General features: G+C 46.4%; 1 long non-coding RNA gene across 1 annotated transcript; it reads right to left on the reverse strand.

The window, feature by feature from the left end:
* Positions 1-1536: 1536 nt before the first annotated feature.
* Positions 1537-3639, reverse strand: LOC149864006 (uncharacterized). Its single transcript, XR_016442575.1, has 3 exons — positions 3558-3639; positions 3243-3465; positions 1537-1560 (listed from the first exon to the last, which is right to left on the reverse strand). It is a non-coding gene; the product is annotated as an uncharacterized LOC149864006 (long non-coding RNA).
* Positions 3640-24788: the final 21149 nt, after the last annotated feature.

The following is a 24788-nucleotide window of genomic DNA, read 5'->3' on the forward strand; positions in this document are numbered from 1 at the left end:
TTTCAACCAGAGTGCCATGGCACCCTTGCTTTGAGATCCTTTCAAGAGTGCTGAAGCGTGCCATGCAATGTTAGCATTGTAAAGTATGCAAATATGATTCATAAGATAAACCCAGTGATTTCAAATCAGAGTCCATAGCAGTAAAACTATTCTGACCTATTGTGATCAAAGGGTGCTTGTACATGGAGATAGGGGTTTAGTCTTTAGGGTTTTAGTCTATGCCCACTAAATTGAAATGGGGGGGCGAGCTGCCAGCAGGCTGAAAAGCCGTTGAGCTGTGGGGAGCCCTGGTCCTTCCCCCTGTGGCAGCGGCACCCCCTGGGGTCACCCAGACAGGCTGCTAGCCGGCCAAGTGCTGCCCGAGCTCAGAGGCAGCACCCAGCCCAATCCAACTGTTCCCCAATCCCACCTGAGGAGCAGCGCCTGGTAGGCTTCCAGTGGGCGAGCTCAGGGAACAGTTGGATCAGGCCAGGTGTTGCCTCTGAGCTGGGGCAGCACCTGGCCTGCTAGCAGCCCGCTTGGGTGGCCCTAGGGGGTGCCACCACCACAGAAGAAAGGACTAGGACCCCTGCAGCTCAGGGGCTGCTTGGCCCAGCAGAAGCTCGCCCCCTGGCTGCAGGAGAGGCAGGCAGACTCTGCTGAAAAAATAAAGATTGGGCCCCTTGCTGCTTCTGCCTTCAGCAGGTGCCTGCTCAAAGCAGAAACAGCGAGGAGCCCAATCCTTTTTTTCTGTGGAGCCTGCCCACCTCTCCCATGGCTAGGGGGTGAGCTGACAGCTGCATCATTACAATTGCAACATTGCAAACTAAACTACATCCAGATATAGTTTAGTTTGCAACAATGCAAATTCATCTAAAACCCCCAAAAGTGGTGTACGTGTAATGTGTGATGCCGTAAAGCCACACAAATTACATTTTTGTCACATGTACATTGTGATGTCCATCACGTGTACAAGTGCCCTGAGATCTATGGAGCAGAAGAATTGCTCTGTTATGTTTCTGTAGTCAAGAATTGAGTGAAAACTAAGATCTGACATTTTCTGGGGGGTGCTTTGCGTCTACCAAAGGGTGCCTTAAATCTTAAAAGGTTGATAACCACTGTTCTAGGGACAGGGACAATGCTTCAGGCTACCTTTTATGCTGTATGTGTAGTACAGAAGACCACCTCAAGTGTCTTCCAAAATCTGCCTCACTACTGGTAGAGAGAGCACACATGCATCCTGCTGCCATGTAGCAAACTGGAAAAAAGGAAAGACATTTGCTTGATGAAACTGATACCTGTCCAATAAAAAATGCCAGGACCATAAATCCCACCAGGCATTTCAAATGGGTTTTTTTCATACATTTGGACAGCATCTTTGTTTCATTTTTTTTTAAAAGCACATATGCCCAAAGCTCAGTTAACTCAGCTGCCTGAACTCAGCAAGATTTCTGCAGTAGACAAAGAAAACAGCCATCACCTACATTTCACAGAGCATTTCAACACAGTATGGTGGATTCTGCAAGCATTGACTCAGAAGGGAGCTGAACAAAGCTCATCGGTAGATCATCTGTGAAAGGCCTGAACTCCAGCCAAGACAGATAAAAATAAAATAAATTAAAATAGTTATGTGTGTACGGCGGGTTTTGTATGGGGGGGCGGGGTTATGAAGGGAACATTATATTTTTAAACTGGGAGTAATTGTATTTTGTATCTGAAAGGGCATCTGAAAGTGATTTAGCTGAACAATGTGGTTTCTGATTGGTACTTGAATTGGTTCCAGAACATTTTTTATAATAAGCATCATAAAGATCCCAATTATCTGATCCTTTTCCCCAACATGGTCAGAAAGGATGTTTTCAGAGAAAGGGGTTTTTCTTCCCCCTGTATGGTATTTATCCTGCAAACATTTACATACATGCTTAACCTCATGCATTTGAACAGTCTCAATAACTTGAACAAGACTACACATATGCATTTAAATGTATGTGTAAAAATTTGCAGGACTAGGTCCTAAAAAGTAATGCTAATCTTAGAATAAACTAGTAATGTTCAAATGTGCTAATCAGTGCAATCCAGAGCCTTTAAGGAAAAGGTCTGCTTGTTATTCTGAAAGCTGTTCAGGATGCATTTACGATTCAATAAAAGAGGCCCCAGCATTACCAAAATAATTACTTACTAAAACAAGCCTGTAAAACCCAAGGGCTGCCCCAAATAAAAGGCAAATGGAGACATTTTTCCCCTTAGTTTAATAACATAAATCTAGTGAAATGCATCTTGCTGCCATAAAATCTATTCTGAATGCTTAAGAAATGACTGATTTACTAAGCAGCCATTGAGGTCAGATCCTGTCCAGGGACACAAAGGGACAAACATGGGAAGATTTTTGAAATGCAAAAGACTTGTCCCCCAGCATATATGGAAGTTAGCTTATAATTTCTCTTGTAACATTTTTTGGACAAAATAAAAATAGTCTAAAGAAGCAGATGATGTTACAGACTAAAATTAAGCTGCTGTTACTATCATTGGATTGCGCAGTTGACTATAAATTTCAGGTTCCACAACCCATCCCAGAGATAACCATCCTCCTTGCCATTCTTGGCATGGTGTCATATGAAAATACCTAATGATAAATAGGATGAGCATCAAGAAGTTCAAATTAGGACAGATGCTTGATACGTTGCATCTACTTTTGACAGAAGTTTTAGGCTTTTTAGCTTGTTAGTAACTCACTTTAGCTTTTCATAGTACAAAACCATTTAGTACTGAATGAATTGACTTATGCTACATCCTTCCCACTGATGAGTTAGATAAACACAGGCCTTAAACTGTTGGTGGCAGCCAGCAGCCAGTCTCCATTAGGGCTTCAGTATTGCATCCATTCCCCACCAAAATTAAACAGCATTGCAAACATTTCCAGTAGTAAAGAAAGCTCTGAGCTACCTTCATGTCTGGCATGAGGCCCTCTCTTCCCATTTATTTCCCTGCCTTAAAAAGAAAAAAATTCCCAAGAAGAGAGTCAACAAAGCTGCCAGGATGAAAATGACACTAGTCCCCATTTGTCCTAGGTTAAAAAAAAAAATTAAACCATCTAGAGGGGGTTTTGTAGAAGAACAGAGGGTTAACATGACTTGCTTATTTCCCAAAATGCTGCAGTAAGAGCACCAAAGCTGGGACTTAGGTCTGCTCAATCCTGGCTTACAGCTTTACTTTTCTCCACTTCCTCACATGTCTATCAACATGCCATTAAGTCTTCCCTTTACCTGTTATTGCCCTCTTCTGTGTGCATGGACTCCATTGTTGCAGATCCATTCCTTGTCACTGAGAATGGAACAGCAGCTTTAGAAAGGCAATAGGAGAGCTAGGGGATATTAGCTGATAGCAATCATGAACTATTTCCTGGAACATAATGCCCTACTATCTGGAAACAGCACATACGCCCAGCGTAGATTTTCCAGCACTTCATCACATCTTCCTCTCCTTCACCTGAAAAACATTATTGAATTGAGCCTTAAAAGGTGCTCAGCAGCTCCCATCAAAAGGCAAAAGATATCAAGGTACTTAACAGCAATAGTTACCTAAAGAGATTGTTTGGAACCAGCATTGTCTCCTGGCTCCACCATCACCTTGCTGTCATGGTCAACATCACTTTGATGATGTGTGAGCATAGCAGTGGCCAGAAATAAATAGCAGCAGACACATTCCCCTGAACACAGAGGTTCTCATTCCAAAACTCATTCCCTCTTCTGCTGCTTCTCTGTAGTGGTTTCCCCCCAAGAATGAAAAGGCTCCTCCACTGGAGAAGATGTAAGAAAATTTCATGCTGACCTCAGCACTGAGTTTCATCCTTTTGAAGCGTTGTTGCACCTTTCAGATAATTTATGAGGTGTCAGGATTTTCCAACCACAAATGGCTTGGACTAAAACCATTTTTACACTACAGATGCCATGAAAGGGAAGCAATTTAAGTCTGTTTTTCTATAGCACTGTCTGTTTCCACAATGAGCAAGGGCTCAGAGCTCCCAGTGATTATTTGTATAATAGCTGCCCTGGCCAGTGTTCCACTGAGACTCAGGCTGGGTCTGATTCCCACCTTTGCCTCATAGCCCTGCTCCTCTTGGTTGGGAGGGAACTCCCATTTCCTGGTACCTTGCCATGAAAACACTTGCCAAGCTGCTCTGCGTGTGTGTGTGTGTGTGTGTGTGTGTGTGTGTCTTGAACAACCAGAAGTACCAGGAATCAAAGACTCTAGCATCAAACCACAATCCCAGATTTCTTGTCTGTGGATTTGTCTTCCCTGTACTTTAATTTCCAAAGAGGGACAGAGAGAAAGAAGAAAATAGTAACAGCCCAGCTCAGCCGTCTCCAAATCCAGCATGCACCTCAGTCTCCATGAAAGTGTTCTTGGGACTAGAGCAGTGTTTCCCTTGGCTCGGATGCCCAGCCTCCTGGCTCCTCTTGAACTGCAAAGCTGTAGACATTCCGCTGAGTAGTTTGCAGCCCTGCTTGCCAGGAAAACCCAATGTCTCCATGGAGAAATCTCAGCGGAGGAGTTTGATACTCAATCATCAGATGGAAAAGAAAAGAGTTTTTGCCTCCTTGAGACCAAACCTTATTTTAAAAGAAAGTGACAATATTCTACAGGAAGGGCCAAATATTTCAGTAACACTGCTGTGAGAGCCATTGTTTTAGATAACAATGCACCCAAGTCATGAAGGCTGGATCCAAAACTCTACTTAGATCAACAGGCCTTGGAACAGACCTAAAGTTTCTATCTAGTTCTGAACTTCCCATAATCTAAGCATGGCTATATGTCTTTAGGGGGAAGATGAATAGGCCTGGCCCAATGTTGAGATAGGAACCAGCTGCAAATTTAAGCCTCTAAACATGCCCTAGAAAGAGAGACTATATAAAATAACCTCATCTTGCTCATTGTATTTATTCCCCAAGGACAACATTTTGACTTCCTAAGTAACATCAAGCAGAACCTTGTTCCAAGAGCAGTCACATTGATTTCAACAGGGCTATTCAGCTAGTAAGGCACTAGTTGGCATTAGCAGGTGTGGCACAACCTGGCCTGCATGTCTATCAGTTGCATCTGTTTGCTGCATTGATACAAACATTTTTTCTGCTATTAACATGTCCAGCTACAGGAAAACAAGTTGGATTCCAGTCTTCCCAGCACTTCTCCTTCACCCAAAGTTTGGTTGCAAAATATTTTTAAGGTTGATGGGGGGAGAAGCAGAAGGGACAGGGCCTGGGTTTCTAGCTCTGGCAGCTAGGAAAATCATCCTTGGATTTGTAAAAACAGTAAGGGAAGAATGGGCATGGTCTCTGTGACTCCATTGTTAAGTAGTGCCCAAACATTAAATTATAAGAGCAGAATTTTCAAAAACAGCCAGGTGATTTAGGAGCATGGGTCCCCAGTGCTGCTAATGTACCCAACTCCTGCCATTTCTCATTCCAATAATAACTGCTTTCATACCACCAGAGCGAATTCCATTCTCCTGAGGTTCCCCAATTTGCATTCTCACTAGGTTCCTTCCAGAGGTGCATTAAGTAATGTAACTAACATTTTCACATCCAGCATATTCTGTATGTTCTGTTTCTCATCCTCTCTACAGGGAGAGAATTGTATTTGCACCACAGTGTTTTGTTTTGATCTGGGAGGTTTGGTTTCCTTTTAAATGTATAGTATCTTGTAGCACTTGGAGTAGTGAAATTAATCATTAGTATTTTACTGTCATGGGCATCAACCTTGATCAGAGACCCATTGTGTTAAGTACTGTTTGAACACACTGGGAAGCAATTCCTTTCCCAAGAGTTTCCAGTTTAGATAGACAAGACAGACGGAGGGTGGGAGGTCTGTTATTTTCACGTTACTCCTGAAGTAACTGTGGCACGGGTTATAAGATTTGTTTAAAGTGGGATAGGGAAACCCACAGCAGAGTCAACAATTTAGCTTAGGTCTCCTGCATCCCAGTCCAGGGCTTCTATCTTCCTCCTTCTGCGTGTAATGGAGAAAGGAAGAAATTCCATATTTTCTATCCCAGGGCAGAATTTTGGTCTATTGTTAGGGATAACCCCCAAGGGAGGAAATGTTTCTATTCAACTTGTGTATGCTACATCTAGATAATACACTGAGTGGCATTTCTCTCTCTCCCCCAACCTCATCTCTTTTATTGCCACATGACTTCACCCCCTTGTGTTCCTGACACTACCCATTAGACTAGGCTCTGATACAAAACAGCTGTGGGGGGATGGGGCATAGCAATTTAGAAAACAATTAAGAACATCAAGTCCAATTCATTTGCTTGGCCAAAATAAGTAATTTCTAAAAAGTAACTTAATCCCTGGCGATGGGAGATTAAAGGCGGACTCCATTATCCTCAGTTTATGGTCCTGAGGAGTTTGTTTCACCCCATGGCTAAAGAGGCTGCATGAAAGTGTTTTTGTCCCCAAATGTAGAAATAAGTGGTTTCTTATTTTAAGAGACACTCTTGTTTTTTGGGTGTAATAATAATAATAATTATTATTACATTGTAATTGGATCATTATGCTGAATCTTTATGCTTAGTGCTGCACAAACACAAATGAAGACAAGATCCCAGGTTTACAGAAGCTAAGGTCTTATTTATCCAAGCAGGTTGGTCACCCCTTATTTTATGCTGCTGTAATGGCTCCTACTTATGCATTGGTGTAGCAAGGAGCTTGGTGCTCTTACTTTAAGAGAAGGCGGGCTGCAGGTGAGGCAGAGGCCACATGACTCAAAGGGGGCTGGGCTTGCAGGATATAAGCCCAGGACCTGAGCTGGGTAAGCAGTCTGACCTGGAAGCCCTCAAGAGAGGAGCTGCTGAGCAGAAGGGCTGGAGCCCAGAAGCCAGGTCTGGAACAGTGGGCCTTAGCTAAGGGTCCAGCTAGAGCTCCATCAAAGGAGTAAAGCCCTGAGGCAGCCTGGTGACTTTGAGAACAAGAGTCCCACTGGAGTGATGATGCGTAACATCTGCGAGGCTTGGGTGTGGCTAAAAGGGGCGATGTGGAGGCCCTGTAATTAGCTTTTAAGGTGATGAGCAGTGACACCTATGTTCATGAGTATGAGATCTCACTTGGGGAGCCCTGGGGCAACCTCCCTTTTTTCTAAACTAATTATATCAAGGTATGGCAGGGTCCTGTTACGATCAGCCAGAGTCATGAAGCAGGGATTTGGAAAAGATATGGGTCTCAGTGTGGAGATCAGCAGGGTGTGGGGGAGCAGAGAGGAAGTGAGGAGCCAGGCAGCCCAGAGTTTTCATTCTGACTTTGAAACTGACTCACTCTGTGGCCTGGAGCCAGTCACTTCACTTCGTTGCTTTGGCTTCCCCTATCAGTAACCCTGAGACACTTACCCACATCACAGGGTATAATGGGGATTTGTTAGTAAATACTTAAACAGCATTTGAGTATGAAAAGCCCTAAAGGAAGCTATCACAGCTGGGAGCAACAGGTAACTTAGGAGCAGAGCAGAGAGCAAACTGTAGCTCTAAAAGTCACAGTTCCCTCCTTGTTTTTCCTTCTTCCGGGGCATGGAGGAGTCCATCATGCGGCCCCTGTCACTGGAGAGGTAAACTCCCATATGGACTATGGCTGGCAAGTAAGGGTGGAATCTGAGCTGTTTCTACCCCCTGCCCCCTCAGTCCTGCCCTTACCCATGCCGCCGGCAGGATGCATCCTTCCAGTTGGTCCTGCGCTCTTCCTTGCCTCCCTGCCCTGGAGTCACAGTCTGATCTGCGGCCAGATGGGGTGAGAGCTCATACTCTTGTGTGGCTGAGGGAAAGCCGTGACCATTTAGACCTGTGTTCTTGCTCACACTTGGGTTTGAGATTCTGTCTTAGCCCAGTATAAGGAAGGGAAGGAGTCACAAAACAGATAGGTAGTGCTGTTCATGTCCTCATAGCCAAGGCAAATTATGGGCTGCCTCACCTCAGCAGCTGCTCTGTGACTCAGGGCAATTAGACCACCTCTTAGGTAAATGTGTGCACCATGACCCCTTAGAAAGGTGCATCTCCTCCACCAGTGAGGAGAAATAATCCCTTGTGATTCCAGAGACACAGGGATCACTTTAGTTTCTGGACCCAGCATGGGGAATTCAAGGGTAATATAAAAAGTGCCTTATACAGCCATGTTGAAACCGGACATGGGCTGACACAAAATTTAAACCTGAGTTTGGATCCACAATTACCCAGTGTTTCTGGGAGAAGGCAGCTGGACCTAGCCTTCTTGAACAGGCTTCCCTCCTCCTCTCTCACACAACTCTGTTTGACCTATGCACATCACTCGTCCCCCCAGCACCTCTCAGCAATGATGAAGTAGCCAGTAAGTAAGTGCATTGCACAGCTGTCTTACCAAGGGCCTTCCATTCTCTAGCCAGGATTTTGGAATGATGTAATAGCTAATGTGGACATCAGAGACGGAGAATGTGACTGCGACAACTTTTACTGGGCCACCAAATAAATTATAAACCACACATACTCTCTTCCACACCAGGAACCCAAGTTCCTAATAGACTTCATTGCAGATCCAAAATGAGCGGGTTCTTCCAGCAACTCAGGAGCTCCCTTCCTGTAATTGTTCTGGTATGGGGCATCTGAGAACAAGACATAGCTGTATACACTGGAATTATTCCCTCTGCCAAAGCTTCTCTGTAGACTCACTTTTGTCTTGATGCCGGGAAATTTATTCAGGGCCTCTTGCTAGCTTCACGTTTCTTTGATTAGAGGGATGTGGGCGTTTGTTCCAGTGGCGACGACAGAAATATTTGTGACAGCCAAGACTTAGAGAACTTGAAAACCTGTTCTAGGACCACTGATTCTGCAACAGTGGATGAGATTGTCATACTCCACATCTGGCAGTGGGTTCTATCAGAGACTGGAGAGGAAGGGAGAGATCCCATAATGCATCTTGCCAATTCTCCACAGTGATGAATCCCACAGCAGATCACCTTACATCCTGGGGCCCCTTTATTTGATTACCTTTATCATTAGCATAGCATGCATAGCTTGTCTGCTGCCTATTTAGGAAATGGATGACTGCCCTCCATGGGGAACAGTCTGTATCTAATCTAAAGGCAGTCATCGTAAACTTGCGTTTCAAAAGGTACCTTTCATCATCAACAAGGATCCTAAGCATTTTTCAGACTGGCTACGTAGGATTCTCTTACCTACCATAGAAATGCAACTGTGTCAGGGCTGAAACATAGCAACTGTCCAACAACTAACAGCAATATTACTTTGCAGTTTATTACAGGAAACCATGAATGGGGCATGCAGTAGAAACAGGAAGGATAGGAGAGGTGGGCATAAATTAAGAAGACAGGAATATAAATGGACAACTTTACTGTGCCAGAGCACATCACAAGAATCCTCATAATTACAAACAGTCAAGATCTTTGTTTTACAACCCAATTGCATGACTGGGAATGAGAAGATCCCAGTTCTGCACCTTTTCTTACGCTGACTCATGGTATGATGTTAGGCAAAGCCCTTCACTTTGTTAAGTGCTCTGAGATCCTAAGAAGCAAAATGATCTGTAGAGTGCAAAGTATTTTATTCTCATACTAGAGAAGTATCTCTCATTAAGTGAGCAGCTGCTGTAATCCAAGCTCCTTTGATGGGGAAGTGTGGGTGTAGGGGTGCTTGCCAAAGAGAGGATTAGCTGATGGATGCCTCTGGCTGAATGGGTCTCTCTCATGGATTTGTGCTGGATTGTCACCTCTGCAATCCTGGCTAGAGATCCAGGCCTACCGTACCGAGACATTTTCATTACAGGTCCTGCCAAGCTTCCAGTGGAGGTGACCCCTTGCTGAGTGGAATTCAGAGGACCTGTTAATATTTGTCTTTCTCTGTGTACTAGTACAGCTCCCCCATGAATGAAGGATAAAGTATACTCCACAGCAGGCAGAGCCTATTTATTTGGGAGAGTGTGTAAAAATAAGACAGGATGTTAAAAAACTATCATGGGAGAAGCAGCAGCAAAGCCTGTAGGGAACAGAAAAACTGATATCAGTCCCTCTGTCACTGACTTGCTGAGTGGCTTTGGACAGGTTGTGCCACCTCTCTATGCCTCTGTTTTACCATCTATAATATAGGTATAAACTATACAAATACTTCTTAATTCTGCAAATCCCTTTGAGTTTTAGAGATGAAAGCAGGTTGGACTAGTTTATGTCTTTAGGCACAGCCTAAAGTAAAGATCTACCCTTAGAGAGCAAGAACCCTACAAGTACTGTTTCTACCCCAGGACATCACCCCTGTTTTGACTGGGGACAAATAGTGTGCCATATATCCCACTGTGAAAGTCTAGTGCAGTGATTCTAAACCTTTTTAGACTTGAGGCACCCCTCCATAATTGTTGTGAATTGAGCAGCATCCCATTTCAAAAACAAATTTATTTAGTAAAGTGCTAACTTCCTTGCAGAGGAGCTGGGCAATGGAGATGGGACAGTGGCCACACAGGGAGGAGCCTGAGCCTGAACTTATCTCCTAACACCAGTACCAGGTTAAGAATCATTGGTCTAGTGCAGGGGTTGTGAACTGGGGGTACTCAAGAAAGACCTTAGGGCTGGGGCAGGCAATTATTTTGGGCAGAAGGCCGCTTACTGAATTTTGGCAAGCCATCGAGGGCCGCATGACAGACAGCCCAGCACAGATAAATATTAATTTTTTAGGGGGCCTGCAGGCCAGACAGAATGGCCTGGCAGGCCACATCCGGCCCCCGGTCCGCATTTTGCCCACCCCTGCCTTAGGGGGTATATGCAGGCAGGGACATAGCGCTGCCATGCACAATCCCACGCTACCACCATTCCCGGCCAGATGCCGCAGACAGGGGAAGCTCGCATGCAGTGGCTGCCACTGTTCCACATTCAGCTGTATGCAACCAACCCCGCCCCCCCCATGTTGGGCCATATTCCAATTCCCCTCCCCCTTGCATTCAGCCACCAGGGGTACACTGACCCCAAAAGGTTGAAAACCCCTGGTGTAATGTATACCTTCTCTGAATCCATCCATGGCTCTGCCTCTTTTACATTTCTCCCTTCTCCCCTGATTCCCAAGGAAACATCTGGCACTGTGCTTTCCCCAGTTGCAGAAGCATAAGTACAGGTAACATCATCCCAGTTCTATGCAAGTGCGTGTATGTGTAAGTAAGGGCAAGAAATCCTTTCTTTCCCCTCTGTTACCCTCTGCAAAAGCAGGCTAGGTCCAGTCACATACACACTAATTCTCCAGATTTTATTTTGAACCCATAATATTTGGCATTTCCTCTTCAAGTCCCAGATCCAGGAATCAAATGACTGGCTTTTTGTCAAAAAAAAAAGAAGAAAAAACATTTCTAGCCCCATTTGTGGTTGCAGAGTGACATCTGAAACCATGGATTCTAAAGGCTTGAAAGTTGTAAGTCAATTAAACAGTATCCAACGTTGTTATTTTCTAAAATATCATACTTTTAAAGCCAGCGTCACATGTTTTTTAAGAGACCTGTCTCCTGGTCTTTGAATGTTTGTGTTGGCAATACTGGCTGTACCATCATAAATAAGAGGTACTGCCAAGCACCTTTGGGTGTGTAACCCATACAAAATGTACAAGCTATTTTGTATTGCAAAATGTGTTATTGTGTACATGGTTTTAGTTAAATATGATTGTATATATATTTTTTTTCTGCTGTGCTGTATGTACCCACATTTTCTATATTTGAGTATCTTGTCTGCTCTCCCCTGCTTGGATAATCTGAGAAGCCGTGTGCTGCCCAAAGTCAAAAAGCCCCTCTTGTTCAGGACCTTTACTTAGAACACCCTGCTGTTTACTGTGAACAAGAGAGCATGTAGTTAAGTCAGGCAAACAGGGGGCATTAGACTACTAGCCTAACTGGCTAACTGAGCAGTGCTCTTTTTTTTAACTTAATAGGTTAAGAGGAAAAAACTAAAAGCAGGGCAATCCCAGATTGGAGAAGCTTGGGTGATGTCATGGTGAGTATTTGGGGCACTTTTACATGGGCAGGGCGCACTTTAATTAGAGCAGCTTTGAGAGCTGCTCTAATTAAAGTGCTGCCACATCAGTGTCCCTGTACTTCAAAATGGCAGTGGGTACACTTGAGCTAAAGCTCGTTGGACGAGCTATAGTTCAGGCACCCTCACTGCCAATTTTAAGCATGGGGACACTGATACACGACATGCAGGAGGCCGCTGGAGCACAGCAATTGCCATTCTCCAGCAAATTTGATTAATCAAGTCTGCTCTGACCTGCTGGAATTCCAGTGCCTTGGTACTTGTATATCGACACCCATAAAGACCTCTCAACTGGAGCTCAGGTCTCTTTCACCTGGGGCTGCTAGAGCTGAAAGTTGTATTGGGAGTTGGAGCAATTGCTACCCATAGTGGGAGGTCTCCTTCCCCCCGCTCCCCTCCCACTTCACTCCTGCTTCACTGGACAAGATTGCTGAAGCTATGTGAAGGGAAAGCCTTAGGTACAGGAAGAGAAAGTTGGTCTCATGGTTTGAGACCCCTTTTCTCTCCTGCTTCTTTCCCCTTTTGTTTTCCTGGGTTTTGAGCAGGATAATACCATGGGGGTATTAATCCCTAGTGCACACTGTCCAGGGTTGGAGCCTGGCAGTTTTGCTAGCAGTTGTGGGCCAGGTTTCAAAGCCTGGCACAATTTGGTCTAGAGCTGAAGCCTTAGGACATTTGTTGCTTTTGCAGCTTCTTTTTGTGCCAGCCTAGCTACATGGCTGAACTAGGCCTGGGTGGGCAAAATACAGCCCACCAAACCATTCTATTTGGCCCTTTCGGCCCCTAAAAATTTAGAAAATATTTATCTGCTCCTGGCTGCCTGTCAGAGATGAAAGGAGCCAGGGACAGTAGGACCCAGGGGAAGCTGGCAGCAGGACGCAGCAGCCCAGCCCCACCCCCACCCCCACCCATTTCCCTGCCTTCCTGCCCCTGTACTGCTGCAGCACCACATGTCCTGGCTATATCACTGGACTGGGGAGCACGGGCCCATGCCACTACCCTGGGTGCGTGCGTGTTCATAGGGTAACTCCCACGTGCACAGCCCACCATACACATGCATACACATACCCCTTGCACTGCCATACACGCTCACCCCCACAACCACCCCCTCACACATACCAGCCACCCTCCCCGCCATGGACAGCCCCTCACAAACCCCATACCCACCCACACTCCACATATCCACACACACACGCCCAAATGCTCCCTCACCCCACAGTCATACCCCCCACACCTATCCACCCCCCACAGACACCCACACCCTCCCCCACACTTCACATACCCACACAACCACAGCTCCCTACAAACCTATACCCGCCTTCCCCCCCTCCACAATATACAAGAGTAAGAATTCATTCAAAACTATTATATACAATCACCTCTATGTATACTGCACAAACACATATAAACCAGGACAAAATATTTTTTGACATCAAATTAATGTTTTAGATGTTTGCTTTTTAGAATACATTTTGGAATTTTTTTGGTTCTGAGACGGCAAAAAACCCTTGCTGAAAGGAGTACTTCTGGGGGCAAAGGAAGGGGCTTCCGGTGGCAAAGATTAGGGATAGGGACTTACAAGCACAAGATGGTGACCAGGGGGTGGGACACCTGCCAAGGGGTGGGGTTATCCATGCAGTCCTCGACAGCATGCCAAAACTCAGAAAGTGGCCCTCCAGCCAAAATAATTGCACACCCCTGAACTGGCGTGACCACCCATCCCTAACTGGGTGGGACAGCCCTGGAATGTGATTGTCAAGTCCTGGTCCCAGGCTTAACAACTCCGGGACAGCTTTGTCCCAGATTCACAGCATCCTACAGGGATCCGGGTTTCCCCTTGCAGGCTGGCAGCGTTCCAGCCTGCAAGGGGCGGCCAGGAGTAGGTTGCAGGGGGGCTGTGTGCATGTGTGTGCCCGCACACATGCACATGGCTGGGAAAGAGCTGGGCAGCTTGGAAAACAGTTCCCTACAGGTAAGTCTATGGGTGGCAAAGGAGAACTGGGGGTGCAGATGGAGACCCCTATGGTGAGGGAGTGAGTGGGGCAGGGACTAGGGATGGGAGTGCTGCTCAGCAAGGGAAGTGCATGGGGCCCTGGGGCGGGCCAGGGCAGGGAGTGGGACAGGCACAGGTGGCTCATCCAGGGGGCACAAGGGAGAGCAGCTCCATCCCCTTGTGTGCAATCCCCCAGGGAAAGGGGCATGGGAGGGCATGTACCCCTTAGATTTTTGCACAGAGGAGGGGCAATGTGGAATGCCTATTGCAGCCTTGGGGCTTCCCACACTGCTGCTCTTCCCCTGGTGGCCCCACACCATCCATGCAACACCTGATTGCTCAGCAGCATTCAGAGTGGTGGTGGTATGCAATTGTGCAACCCACTGCTGTCAGGTGGGCAGGGGGCACATGGCCAGCATGGGGCTCCAGGGGGAAATGCAGTAGGGCAGGGAGCTCCAAGGCCACAACAAGCAGCCCACATCTGTTCCTGCCATGCCACTGCGGTGGGGGAAAGGGGTGGAAGGCAGCCATGTGTCCCACCTTCCAATTTGGAAAAGGTGGTCACCCTAGGCTGAAGCTCAATTATGTTTTGCTGGAAATTTTGGCCAGGTTTAAAGACCTGGCAGATTTGGGCCAGGATTAAGAGCCTGGCATGGTTTGGGTCAGGATGAGACCTCGCACATTTTGGGCCAGGGTGAGAAGCCTGGCACACTTTGTTGCTGGTGCAAGCCTCAGTGCAAAATAGGCCTGGGCCTTCCCTTTTATTGTTTTATAGCTGTTGTGTCTCAGACTAGCTGTGTAGCTGAGCACCACTGTATGTTCAGTCTTCATTGCAGGCTCAGCCTGGTTCCCTATTGTTGTTTGACCCAGGCCTCAGTGCAGGCATGGCCTGGCCCTTCTTCAATTTCTCTTGCAGTTTTTTGCCCTAGCAGGGCTGGGATTGGGACTAGGAATTTTTGGGGTGTGGTATACTGACTGAACCTGCAAGTCACTCCCTCAAAGCCACCATGTAAAAGTGGAAATTGGTGCCCTACAGCTTCCCAGGGAGCCCCGAGGGCCCCTTACACCGCAGAAGGACCAATGCTCCCTAGCCACTCCCTGAAATGCATTAAACCCCAAGGAAGAACTCATAAGACTCTCTGGTGGGGGCCCTCCTGTCCAGCCTATTGCTGAAGGGTAGGTATAGGGGTGCAGGCCCCCAGAACTACCCTTTGGGGAGCCCCCAAGTCCCAGACTGCCTGGGCATGGGTGAAGCCTCCCCAAGAGGGTGCAACCTATAGACTATGCCTTGTAGTTGGTAGTGTTTTAAATTGCATTTAATGTTTTCTTTGGTTTTTTTCCCCTTTATTTTCTATAATAAATCTGTCCTTTGTGTTTACACTGCTTGCGAGGACAGGGTTTTGTTTCTGTGGGACACCCCAGCCAAATTCAGTGATCCTAGACTCTGGGTAGGGGCACAAGCCACAGTAAAAATTTATTGAGTACCCCAAAATTTGAACATGGCCCTTGTTGTTGCCGACTGGTGCCTAGCAGAAGGGTTACAGGTACAACATTTAGGTTTTGTTTTCTAATAAAAGGGAAATGAGGATTACAAAAATATGCTAAATAGAAATGTTTTCCTGGGAGTGAGGACTTTGTTTATTACATTACCATCAGTGTGAGAGATTCCAGTCAATTTAAACCACTTCTTGCAGTGTTGGAAATCTAAACCCAACAGTTAGTGCTAGCTATTGAAGTGTGAAAGAAAGAATGGCCTAGGCCAGGGAGAAACCATTGGCAACACTTAGGGGGTATACAGGGGTGCATGTGCACCCCCTGAGATTGGTAGTGCGCCCCCTGGGAGAAGCGCCACCAACATTGCCAGCTATGACTGCGGGCGGTCACCACCTGCCCCCCTCCCCCCCCACTGCTGATACCACTGGTGGCATCTGCAGGCGGTCACCTATTGCTGCTGGCCACCACTGATGCTACTGGCAGCATCTGCAGATGGTCTCTGACTGCCGGTTAGCACTCGCCACCCCTCTCCCCCACTGCTGACACTGCCGTGGCTGCCTGTGGGAGCTCCCTGCTCACTGCTGTCATACCCCCACCACCGCTGCTGTCACCTGTGGGCCATTGCCGTGCCCCTCAGCCTCCAGGGCACGCATCATTCATGGAGAGACATTCAAAAGCCTGAGTATGAATTGATTCAATCTTTGCAGGTTAGTCTAACCTGGCTAAGCTAAACCAGTTTGTAACCAAAAAGACACCCCCTCTGGACTGAAAAAAATGCAGGCACAGGGCTGCAGCAGCTCAGGCTAGAGTCCTGGGGAGGTGGGGGTGCTGAGCTGAGAGAAGTGTGGTCAGGCCCTGGCAGGGCACCGTGATTAGGGAGCTCCCCCCTTCTGACCAGCCCAGCAGGGAATTGAAAACACAGTGTTTATCACCCCTAACTCAGTGTTTATCACCCCATTAAGAAAACAACAGAGGGACATTACCAGCTACCTGTTGATTCTGCCTTTGTTCCATCTGCCACAGCATGAACTGTAGCCAGCATGTGGTCTGCTAGCTAATGGTGTGCATCTGCGTAAGGCAGAGGGGACAGGAGAATCCCTGCTTAGAGGCAAGGCAGGGAGCAGAAGCCAGGCAGACGCCTGCAGTCTCTGCTGGAGCTGCAGCCAGGCACCAAAGGGGAGGGGCCAACCCTGCTGTGGCAGAGAGCTCCGCCCAGCCCAGAGACCATGCCGGGATGCTGGGGGAGTCTGATTTAACTTAAACCAGCAAGGGGCCTGGGACAGACATTGCAAAAGCTGGTTTGACTCAAATCAATTAAGTCTGATACTAGATTCAACCAGGTTTATCTCTAACCAGTTTCAGCCATTTTCAGATTGGTTTATGTGCGCTGAACATCTGTTCTATTACAGGTTAAAACCAGTTTCTGATCACTTGAACCAGTTTATCACTTCTCAGCCTCTTGAAGGCTCAGATCAAGTGTAGTTGCACCTCAAAGTGGGACTCCAGCAACCACTTCATGCTCAGTGGGAGCTTCACATGCTCTGCGGACTGGCAGTTCCTCCACCGCACCCGCCTCAACTGCCTGCCTCTGAACGGGGCAGTCTGCTTTGGCCACCAGGACAAGAGGTGCCGACGGTGTGGCTACACAGTAGAGACCCCTCCCCATGTGCTGTGCAGCTGCAAGCCACACGCCAGAGTCTGACAGCTCTGCCACAATGCTGTCCAGGACCACCTGGTGAGGGGCATCCTGGCCGCAGCAGGGGAGATCTCCATGAACCACACCGTCCTGGGCTGCGAGAGTCAGATACAACCCAACATCATCATCGCCAACGAAGAGGCCAAGAAGGTTGTGATCGTGGATGTCACCATCCCCTTCAAGAACCAGCGCCAAGCCTTCACCAACACCCCGGCTCGCAAGAGGAAGAAGTATGCCCAGCTGGCCAACATCCTGAGGGACCGTGGCTACGATGTGACGGTCGACGCACTCATAATGGGAACGCTTGGAGCCTGGGACCCCAGCAACAAGAGCATCCTACATGCCTGCCGTGTCTCCTGCCTCTACACCAAGCTGATGCACTGCCTCATGGTGTCCAACACCATCCGTTGGTCCCGTGACATCTATGTGGAACACATCACGGGCCACTGCCAATACTCCGACCCCGACGAACGGCCACCAGACCAGATCCAGAGGGGACCGCCTGAACCCCCCCCCACACACATCAGATGGACTTTCACTTTTGAGAGGATTCTTCAGCAACAGACGACCCCGCTCCACCCGAAGGTGAACCCTACAATGAGACTCTATATGGACTGATACACTTTCTTCGAGCCACTTCCTCCACCATTGCGGACCATTGTAATGGGTTTGTGTGCATCTATCTCCTTTCTCTCTCAGCGTCACGAACCCCCTCCCCCCCTTCCCCAGGCTTAGCTGGCTAACATTGTATCTCCTGTAACCTAGTTGTTCCCCTCCTCACCCCCATCCCTCAATTGTTAGTCCCTCGCTTGGGCGATCTGTATTTCCCTACTGGCTTTGTCATCTCTTTTGGATTCCCAATCCTAAACATTTACTACTAAAAGTCAGTCTGTCTCTAGCTCTAGGGGTTAAGCCAGAGTCTAAAGTATGGGTTCAGTTCCCTGCTCTGTCTCTGAATTACTGCATGACCACAAGCAAGTCATTTACAAGAGCAGAAGAATCTGATAATGTGTGCTCACATCCTTAGCAACATATTTTGTCTCATCAAGAAAAATAGCTCGGTAAGTAAATACAGTTCATGTACCCCAGGATTTAGACTTACTTTGGATTTCTTTATTGGAATATTAGTAATTAAATGAGACTGGCTCTTGAACAAAAAAGAGTATGTTGTAAAAACTGATCCATGAACTGTATCTCTATGAATGTGTCAGTTTGGTTTTTCATCTGTGTTTTTTTTCCTTACAAGAATATTTTAATTGTAGTACACTGTATTCTGCCAAGCATTGACACTGCTCCAATGTTCCTCTAAGATTCAGTAGCGCAAAAAGAAATAGAGAAAGTTTGACTGGTTTAAGATTTAGAGGGCATGAGGTAAATAGCTTCTTCTTGTCAGATATATACTTTAGGGTTTAGATTTAAAAGTGGCTGTTTTCTCTGTTACTGCATAGCAGGACTGTAGGAAAGCCTAGGGCCAGAAATATATTTACACCTCTAGCTCCAGCCCATGCTTTCCCTGTCAGGGGATATTTTAAGAGATTCTATCCAAACCAGGACTGTGGAGGAGTTGGGGGATGTTTCTCCTACCCTGTTTTGGCCTTGCCCCTCTCTGGTCTTGTTTGAGTAGCTTTTTTGGATCCTGCTATTTTGAAAATAAGTTTTCTATGCAAGCTTTCTGCCTAGAGGGATTGAATTTGGAAATATGTGCAAGGAGTAGATGTGGAAGGGATTTCTAATTGGAAAGAAGAAGGAGAAGGGAAGAGATTTATAGAATTCTTAATTGCAGGACAAAGGGTAGGGCAGGGGGGGGTCTTCCCTGCTTTTACTTCTGGCATGTTGTGAGGTGTTCTTGGTGTTTCAGATATTGTTCCTTGTAGCTGTGGGTGAGGATTTGAAGGCATGCCTATGGCTAATGATTACCTGTGAATCCAAGGGTCTGGACTCTGACCCAGGAGGCCTTTTCCAGTTCTGTGGTTCTTAAGTTCCTAAAAGTTCATGGCAGCATATGGTCCTGTGGATAGTTAAGAACAGGGTTTGCATAGATTCAGACAAGACATCAGGAGGCGCTACTTCACGGTCAGGGCGGCTAGGATCTGGAACCAACTTCCAAGAGAAGTGGTGCTGGCTCCTACTCTGGGGGTCTTTAAGAGGAGGCTAGACAAACACCTTGCTGGGGTTGTTTGACCCCAGTACTTTTTCCTGCCATGGCAGGGGGTCAGACTTGATGATCTGCTCAGGTCCCTTCCAACCCTAGAAACTATGAAACTATGAAGTCACTTTATATATCTGAGCTCTGAAGTGATGGCTAATATCACTTTTCCCTAACAAGAGTCCTTCAGTGATGACTTTGTTTTGGTTTCTCTGAGATGAGTGAAATGCAAAAGCAAAACAGGAAGAAGTTCAGTAGATTCTTAAGACAATTTCCATTGTGATGATCCCAAATGTCATAATTCCAATTAAATCCTTCCTTCTGCAGGATTTGTTTCTAGGCAGTGATGGCATTGACTTGCCTCTTCACAGCTAGTATTTACCTCCTTGGAATGGGTGAAGCCTTTTTTTTTCAGAGATGGAACAAAAATCCACTTCCCTAGGAACACCCAGAGAAAGGCAGGACAGCAACTCCAGCCATGCAAACCCAGGATTCTGTCATTCAGTGAGGTCAGCAGAATTACCCCAGGTTGCCACTGAGGCCAGTGTATGGCCCAAAGATTGAAAATCCATCCATTGTGAAGACTTTGTTCTCCAGGGCTATGTTGCCAGAGTGGCTCTGGATTGTGGAACTACCCAAGCAGTGCTCACGTAATTTAGAGTAAACCCCACAGGGTTCCTCATCCTGTGGATTTATGTGGGAAGAGGCAACCAACCAGGCCTCTAATTACTGGGTAGGGAGCAAGAAAAGTGGCAGAGGGTAAGTCAATAGTCACTATCAAAACATAGGCCTCTTCAGTGACCTGTGTTTTTCTTCTGGCAGCTGGAGTCAGGGCAGCTGGTCAGTGTTGCCTCCCTCTCCAAACCAAGGCAACCCCAGTATAACCCCTCTGGGAACATTAATGTTTTACTAAATCACTTAGCCTTCCACTGACAACTCTCCCTGCCTCTCCAGATACTTCACTGCAGGGACTGTGGTGGGGATTTTGTTGGCAGGGTTTATTAACTCTTTGTTACCTTGATGTTGCTGCTGGGGTGGTGCTAGTGATAGGTAATTGCTGGAGTCTGTTTATTTTATGGGTTGCATTTTTAGGAGTTTGCCCAGGGTGCCCTGATCCCAGGAGGGACCTTGATTTTATTTAGTAGAGCATACTTTTCAATCTGCCAGTAAAACTGACATGTGCCATCTGGTCCTGAGACGGTTCAAGGAAAGGTGGAGTTGTGTCAAAATTGGGTTGCCTATAAATCATTTAGCTCAAGAAATGAAATGATCCATCAGGATCCTACTCTTTTCTATCTGTGGGGAGCAATGAGCTAAATAGCTTTTCTTTCTACTTCATCTGGTCCCAGGTGTGTAGGTATATATGTTACCAACAGAGCCCTGCATTAAGGAATACACTGCAGGGACAAGGCTGGTCTTAAATTTCCAATCTTCTCATCATCTTTAAATGCCTTCAAAAATGTGGTCTTAAATCAGACTTACCTACTCAACTAGAACATTTTATTTTCAGAAATCTGACACATGAATAGTTTCAAATCTATATTTTCCTCCAGATTGTTTTTAATGCATTTTTTCAACAAGCTCATCTGATCTGATTTTCAGAGATGCTGAACACCTGCAGTTTCTAGTGAACTCTAATTTAATGTAATCCAGGTTTAAAAATCTTTGTTTTAATGCCAATAACCTCTGAGCCTCAGTTTCCTCATTCACAAAGTGGAGGTAATACCATTTGTGACGTGCTTCAAAGTCGACAAAAGTACCATACACTAATGTTATTTATTATTACTAAGGGAGTATAAGCATTTTGGTGCAAAGGTCTTAAAGTGTCCACTTGACATCAATTTAAAGAGACACACATTAACCTACAAGTTGAAATATAGTGTGTTGTTATTGCTCTCGGATAAACAGAATTACCTCCTCTTAAAATCAAAGGTAATCTGCTTTCCTTCACTGGGATGTGGTGACATCCAAAAAGAACAAATCATTTCTGGCAAATGTAGGAGGTGTTTTCTTGGCATGGTCACAGAAGCATCAAAGGGAAAGAGCAGAAATGGGAAGTCACACAACTGTTTTTAATCACACATAACTGTCAAGTTCATCTGGACAGGCCTACTGTCTGATGTGCCACAGTAAATGCTTGAAGAATGCTGGATTAAGGAAATGGAAAAGCTAAAATGGTCAGAAAAAACCATTCAGGGTTTTTTACAGAATAAAGTACAAAGCTTCTGTCAGTTGGGATTGTATATTACATTACATTACACCCATTAAAGAAATATCAAGGTACCAAAACTTTAATTTCTAATGGGAATTTGTCATCTAAATCTCATAACTGGCTTTGACAGTTTCAGTCTGTATAATGATACTGCATTTCTGAGTGACATTAACAAGGGATATTGCTAAACTGATTGTGATAAAGAGCTCATTACAATTTTTCTGACAAAGCTCTTCTCTGCTGGAAAAATATGATTCAGCTATGACATTTTTTCACAGGTGTGTAGCAATTTTGCCAAATCCTTTTATGAGGAGTTAACATAATGTGTCATTTCGTCTGTATTATTTCACTATTTATGTTATCACAGTCATACCAGTTCAAAGATTGTCTTGTCTTATCACGGTATATACAAGTCAAAACAGTGCAATTAAAACTAAACATGTCTTTTTTTGTAAGGAAATAATTTAGAATCCTCATTTTGGGATAAATTTCAAATGTTGACTTTTCTCTCTGGTTAAAGGAAATTGTAAAATGTCAGTATTTGCTGCTGAACAGAAAGAGCTTTAGTTGTTAATATTTCCTGGTGCTGTGGAGCCAAGGTTATTATTGGAATTGCTGTAACAAATGTTTTATTTGTTATCTTTTGTGTTAGCACACTGAGGTCTCTGTCAAATAGCTGGTTCTCCTGTACTAAACACTCTACTTGTATATGATAGAAAGGCAGTTCCTGTCTCAAGGGGATTGAAGTCTAAATATATAATAAGATAATACAAGTGGAGGCAAAAAAATGTACAAAGAGAGAACATCCTCTTTGATATATCAAACAGCAATCATGAGACAGACTTATCTAGTGTTTGCTGATTGCTTTGGAGGTGTCATGGCCAAAGTGAGTTTCATGTCACTGTGATTAAGCAGCCCTCAGGTCATTGGCTTGTAAAACTGATCTGGTTTCTTGACTGATCTGGTTTCTTTGAGCTAATGAATGGGGAGGGAAGTGATCTTGCAAGGGGCTGAGCACTCTGACCCCACACCCCTCTTGAAATGGACCCATGAGATTGATCCTGGAGTTTGTGAACCATCCTTTGATCACTATCTGTGCAATAGGTGGTTATCAAAACTGGATCTCCAGCACTGAATCAAGATAGTATTGTTAGAAGTCAATAATGAAGAAGTAATTATTATAATTATGTATTATGATAACACCTAGGGACCACCACCTCTTTGTGTTAACACTGTGCAAACATTTGACAAGGAATAGCCTTGATCTCAAAACTGCAAGTAATCTGTGATAGTCCTAGAAGGCGGCACAGTTTGGCTGCCAAAGACTAGTCCAATTACAATAGACCTTAGAAGAGAAGGAAACTAAACTGTTATTGTGCAAAAACAGACATGCAGCTCTCTGCTTTAACTCATAGTGCTTAACAGAAAGCTCTATAAGTTACGGCGACCCCCTGACCCAACAGATGTTCACAGACTCTTCCCTGAGCCCACCCCAGCTTCCAGCGCATGATGCACCATCCTTACCACCTTCTCTGGCTACCAACACATCCAGCCATCCTCCTGCTACTTCCCCCTTGTTGCCCCAGGGGCAAGCCAGACCATTCCCAGGAGGTCCCAGGTGGTGGAGAGGTGGCGGAGATGGTGTACTGTGTGCTGAAAACCTCAGTCGGCTCAGGATAGAGTTGGATCTGACAGGTTCTGCCTCCAAGCTGGGCTCCCTCCCTCCTGGCCCACTAGCTGCCTGTTTGGGAGGCCCTAAGGGCCCCCGCCACCATGGAGGGAAGGACTGGCCCCTACAGGTCAGGGGCTACTCAGCTTGCCAGCAACTCACTCCCCAGGTGTTGGAGAGACAGGCAGACTCCACACACCAAAAAAAGGATTGGTCTCCTCCCCATTTCTGTCTTCAGCCCACCTCCCCATAACTGGGAGCAAGCTGTCAGATTAAACGCTGTAACATTACAAGTAGCTACATTGCAAACTAAACTACATGGGGATGTGGTTTAGTTTGCAATGTAACAAACTCATTTAAATCATAAAAAAATACCCTTACATGTAAAGTGTAGTGCAATTAAACTGCAAAAACAGGCAATTTTCATCACATACAAGCACCCTTTTAAAGCTGTAGAGCACTTTCAAGGGGCCAATTACATGACAAATGTCACTTCTGTCAATGCACATTTAGCCAGCACTCATTGGGTGTGTCCAGACAACCATGCACGTACCTCTTACAGCATCTCAAAACCTTTTGAGATGCTGCAAGAGACACATGCAGGAACATATAATGTTCCTCGCGCTGCAAATTTGCAACACGGGAACAAAATTAGATATCCAGGGGTCAAAAAATATCCCAGGCAAAAAAAGCAGGGCCTGAGTCCAGGACTCAAGCAACTGGAGGCTCGGGTCCCACAGAAACTCTCTGGCAGCCAGCCAGAGTGTCTCTATGGCTGACCCTTGCCTTGCTGATGAAGTATACTGCTTGCCTGAGTGGGGCAAGCAGTGGTGTAGGCTTCAGGGAGCTGGACCCGGCTTTGTGACAGGTAAGTAAAGGGTGGGGAGAGGTTGAAGGAGGGGGGAAGAGACCATGGGGGGGTGCCCAGCCCTAACCCCCGCTCATCCCCCTGCCCAACCCCTGCTCTCCGATCACCCCAGAGCTCCCATAGCTGCTGCTATAACCAATGAGTGCAGGGCTTCTTTTTTTTTTAAAGGGCCAGGACACCGGGGCTGGGTGGGGCAGCCATCATAGGGACTGGGGGAGTGGGCAGGGGGGGCATGTGGGCCCTGTGGAGGGGCTGTAGCCCCTGTGGTGGGTGGTAGCCCCTGTGGCGGGGCTGTATCCCCTGTTGTGGGTCCTGTAGCCCTGCTGGGGGGGCTATGGCCCTGTGGGGGGATGTAGCCCCTGTTGAGGGCTGTAGCCTCTGGTGGGGGGGCTGTGGCCCTGTAGGGAGACAGTTCATGAGTTGGTGGGGGACTGCACCCTGCAGGGGGCAGGGGACCCACCTCTGCTGAGCAGCTGCCCCCCACAGCCCCTGCATGATCTACCAACACCTACCCACACACCCCATGGCCCCCCACATCCCTCCACAGCCACCCACACTTTTACAGAGTGACTTTGGGATTCTTTTATTTGAGATTTTTCAGTTTTTTAGTAGGGAACACCAGAATTCCTGCTAGTGAGGCCAGTGGCAGTACCCAGGCAGAGGAGCCTGCTCAGAGCTGGTACCCGGGACCCAAC

The sequence above is a fragment of the Crocodylus siamensis genome, chromosome 5, assembly GCF_052110815.1.
Source record: "Crocodylus siamensis isolate JL-2025a chromosome 5, ASM5211081v1, whole genome shotgun sequence".
Lineage (NCBI taxonomy): Eukaryota > Metazoa > Chordata > Crocodylia > Crocodylidae > Crocodylus > Crocodylus siamensis.